Here is a 4,730-nt window from a genome sequence, read left to right as displayed (position 1 = left end):
TGCCAATAAGACAAGGTATGGAGAAGCTTCCTGGATCCTTGAGCTTTGGTGGCAGTTTATTTTATAATATGGCACTACATTCCTCCGTAAGAGCAACAGTCTCATAGTCTTCCAACCTTCTCTTCTTTAAAAGAATTTCTTTAAGGAACTTAGCGTAGGATGGCATCTGAGAAAGTGCTTCTGTGAAAGGAATGTTAATGTAGAGTTTCTGTAAAACTTCTAAAAACTTTCCAAACTGCTTCTCCAATTTAGCCTTCTGGAATCTCTAGGGAAAAGTTAGAGGAGGTTGATATGGCTCTAGCAACTTCTTCTTCTTCTTTGTTTCCTCTTCCTGTTCCTTTTTACCTTCTTCCTCCTTCTCTTCTGTTTGGAAATCAGATTCATCAAAGGTTTTCTCAGTTAATTCTTCCTCTGATAGTTGTTTTTCTAATGTTCTATCGCTCCTCAAGGTAACTGCCTTACAGTGCTCTTTGGGGTTTATCTCTAGTTGACTTGGCAATTTAGCAGCAGCCTTGCTTCAAGAACTTGCCTGTTGAGAAATTTGGTTTTCAAACATCTTATTGTGGGTGGCTAGTTGGTCCATTCTGGAAGCTAACTACTTTATCATTTCATTTTGCTATTGTTGGGCTGCTAGGAAGCCTTCCATCATGGATTCCATAGTCAATTTAGGTTCAGGCTGTTGGGGTTGAGGAGGTGGTGGTGGTTGTGTAAGGCTTTGTCCTCTATTCTGAAAACTTGGGGGTGCTAGTGGTCTGTACCCTCACTGCTTGTTCATGGGTTGATTTTGCGAGTTGGACCATGAGAAGTTAGGGTAGTTTCTCCATCCAAGGTTGTAAGTATTTGAATATGGATTGTTGAGCTGCCTCTGGTTGAAGTTTCTTCCGTTATTCACATAGTTTAGCTGTTCTATAGAGGGTTCATTGAAGTTATTGCATTTTGAAGTCATACACCCTCCTCCACAACTGTCGTAGTGTTGGTTGCTCATCCCTATAGCATTGGCTTGCATTCTGTTAAGCCCTTTAGTGAGCTGGTCAAACTGAGCATTTATCATGCTTAGGGCGTCCACTTCCAAGATCCCTGTTGGTCTTCTTGTGTCTCCCCTTTCATTTGTCCACTCATAGTTGTGATAAGTGACCCTCTCTAGAAGTTCAAGAGCTTGTGTTACTATTTTCTCTATTAGGTCTCCTTCCGCAGCTGAATCTACTGTGCTCCTTGTAGAGGGCAATAGCCCATTATAGAAATTCTGAACTAGGATCCAATCCTCTATGCCATGGTGTGGACATTCCCTCTGTAGGTCTTTATATCTCTCCCATGCATCATAGAGTGATTCACCTTCCTTTTGTATAAAGGTGTTCAGTTCAAGCCTCAATTTTGCAATCTTTTCAGGTGGAAAATACCTTGCTAGAAAAGCTTGCAAGAGGTCTTCCTAAGTGGTGAATGTTCAAGCTGATTGACAGAGTAATCACTTCCTTGTTCTATCTCGAAGGGAGAATGGCAATGCTTTAAGTCTTATAGCTTGATCAGAGACTCCATTCATCTTGAATGTGTCACATAGGGTAAGAAAGCACGGGAGGTGGTAGTGTGGATCTTCTATAGGTGAACCTCCAAACTGGGTCTGTTGAATCATCTGGAGCCATGCCGATTTTAGTTTAAAATTGTTGGCCTCTATTGTGGGTTTTGTAACACTGGGCTGGAATCCTTGGATAAATGGGGCTCCATAAGCCCTCAAGGGTCTTGGTTGGTTGTTATTGTTGGCCATGACAGGAGTTTCTAAAATTTCTTAATCTTGTTCTTGGTGTCTCCTTTCTCTTCTGATGGTTCTTAGAGTCTTATCTATCTCAGGATCCAAGTATAAAACCTCTTCCTCTAGTTTTATTCTAGTCATGTACCAAACCAAATACCTGAGAGAAAGTAAAAGAATAAAAAAAAATTAAATAAATTTAAATAGTAAATATAAATGCCTAAATCAGTTAAATTGCCTATCTCCTAATATTACTAGAAATAAATCCACCAACAAGGGCACTAAAAACTTGTTTGCTAATTTTACAACCCCGCAAGTGCACGAATCACTAACTAGTAATAAAGTAGTGAGTAGAGTATCGTCCCATAAGAAATTTAATTAGCAAGTACCAAGTTACACAGTAATTATGACTGTCTAGGCTATCGAATATAATAGGGGTGTGAATCTAATTAATCTTAAGCACTAAAGACTAGGAGAATAATAAACTTAAAATGAAACAATCTGTTAAAATGATTCCAGAATTTAGATTTCACACTTTAACTTTATTATGGATTCAATCTTGTCTATTCATTGGATTGAGGATCATTACTTTGATGGAAATTAATCCTAAGATATCCTAGGTACTCTCTCAAGGCACCTAAGGTGTGTTTTAATTAAAGTTAAACCCTTCTTTCATTGGTGATTAGTCCTAATAAAAACCCTTTAAAATTTATGATTAATTATGGAATTCCACGAAGGTTATCAACCTATCTCTAGGTCAGATTTTCTAAGTTTAATATTTTGATTTTCTAATACCAATCTTCACCTTTCAGTTCATCAATTAGTATTTTTTATCATGTCTAAGTGGGTACCGACACACAGCATGCATTGAGAACACAGAATATTAAATTAAAGAACAAAACTCAAATCCAATAGATGAAACTCAATATTTATCCATAACAATGATTATAAGCATTACTCTCCTAATTCCAGAATGAAGAAATTATTCACTCATGGTGAGTTTAGCAGACATAATAAAAGTAAAATAAAAGAACATAAGAGCAGCCTAAAGAAATAGAATAAAAGAACCAAAGAGAATCTGCAGCTTTGAACTTGTAGAACTTCGGCTGATGACTCCTCCTTGATGCCAATGCACTATTCTTCAAGACGGCTTGGAGAGAATGATGAAAATGTGAAGATGTGTGTATGAATGGTCGGCTAGAAAATTTTGGATGTCCAGATGCTCTCTCTGTTTTCTGCTGCTTCTATTTATATTTAATGTCCTAGGGTTAGGTTTTTAGAGTCCCCAAGGCATTAGAAGTCTGTTCTGAGTGTAAAAACTAGAGCTGGAATCTATTCAGGAAACTGGCTATCTACTGATGCACGGTTCGTGTGCCACTACACGGTCCAAGGGCGTGTAACTTACTAAAACTTGAAAGCTGTATCTCATGTTTGGACAGAAGATTACACAGGTCTTGGCTAGTTACACGGTTCCAATTACACGACTCGTGTTCTGCTGTTCTTCTGGGAATTCTTCATGCTTTACTAGGCAGAATCTTACACGAGTCTCCGCAGGTTACACTGGTCGTGTTACATGGCCCGTGTACTGTGTTTCTTCTTTGACTTCTTTGGTTTTCTCCTTGCAACAAGTTACACGGGTCTGTGGTATTTTTACTTGACCCGTGTAAAGTGTATCAGGAACAATACTCCTCTTCTTGAGTTTTTCCAAGCTTCCTTCTTTACTCCTATGCTCTGGAACTTCCTCAAAACACCTGAAAATATACGAAAAACATAGAATTTAGTGCAGAGTAATGAAATTTACAAAATTCAATGAATTTGATGATTATGCATGAAATTACCTATCTAAATGCTATGAAATGCTGTACAAATGTGCTTAAAAATATCTATATAATACAAGTGTATCATTACCCCTTTTGATGTATCACAAATGATTAGATCCTTAGGATGATCCATCTTGAAGGTCCATTGTTTAGGTAGATCTTGTTGAACTCCTTGATGAGGAGCTAATTGACCTTATTGCTCTTGAAACTCAACTTCATTGTCTCCCAAATCCTTCAAGGAATCTTCCATGAGTTGATATTGATTTTCACTAGATTGAGGATCTTTAAGAGTCAACTCATCAAAATTAACTACAATATTATCATCACAAGAAATATCCTTTCTAGGATCAAAGGGGTTAGCTTCATCAAATACACTATGGATTGACTCTTAAACAACTAATGTTTTCTTATTAAAGACTCTATATGCTTTACTAGATATAGAGTACCCCAGGAAGATACCTTAATCGATTTTATAGCTAAATTTATCTAGATTATCTTTAGTATTCAAAATGAAGCATTTACAACCAAAAACTCTAAAATAACCTACTTTAGGTTTTTTGCCATTCCTTAGCTCATAACGGGTTTTATTCAAAAAAGGTCTAATTAAAACTGTATTTGAAACATAACAAGTCGTATTAATGGCTTTTGCCCAAAAATAAGTAGGCAAGTTATATTCATTTAACATAATCCTCCCCATGTCTAAAAGAGTCCTATTTTTTCTTTCAACAACACCATTTTGTTAGAGAGTCCTAGGAGAAGAAAAGTTATGAGTGATCTTTAGTGAGTTACAAAACTTGTCAAATCTCTCATTTTCAAATTCTCTACTATGATCACTCCTAATAAAAGAAATTTGAAAACCTTTATCATTTTGAACCCTTTTTGAAAATCTCTCAGAAACATTAAAACATTCATCCTTATGAGCAAGAAATGCAATCCAAGTATACCTAGAATAGTCATCAATAATCACAAAGCATAATATGCACCACCTAAGTTGGCTACTCTAGTAAGACCAAACAAATCCATATGCAATAATTGAAGAGGTGTAGAAGTGGATACCTTATGAATAGATTTAAAAGAGCTCTTGACTTACTTACCCATTTGGCATGCATCACACATCTTTGGTAGCCCATCAACTAGTTCATTCTTGTTCAAGTTTGCAAGAAGGTGCA

The 4,730-nt window shown here is 36.6% G+C and overlaps 1 non-coding gene across 1 annotated transcript; it reads left to right on the top strand.

Annotated features, from left to right (window-relative positions):
* The first annotated feature begins 1,265 nt into the window (after positions 1–1,265).
* On the top strand, positions 1,266–1,372 carry LOC131178150 (small nucleolar RNA R71). Its single transcript, XR_009147281.1, has one exon. It is a non-coding gene; the product is annotated as a small nucleolar RNA R71 (small nucleolar RNA).
* Positions 1,373–4,730: the final 3,358 nt, after the last annotated feature.

Source organism: Hevea brasiliensis, chromosome 2 (assembly GCF_030052815.1).
Source record: "Hevea brasiliensis isolate MT/VB/25A 57/8 chromosome 2, ASM3005281v1, whole genome shotgun sequence".
Lineage (NCBI taxonomy): Eukaryota > Viridiplantae > Streptophyta > Magnoliopsida > Malpighiales > Euphorbiaceae > Hevea > Hevea brasiliensis.
This window is presented reverse-complemented; position numbering and strand designations above follow the sequence as displayed.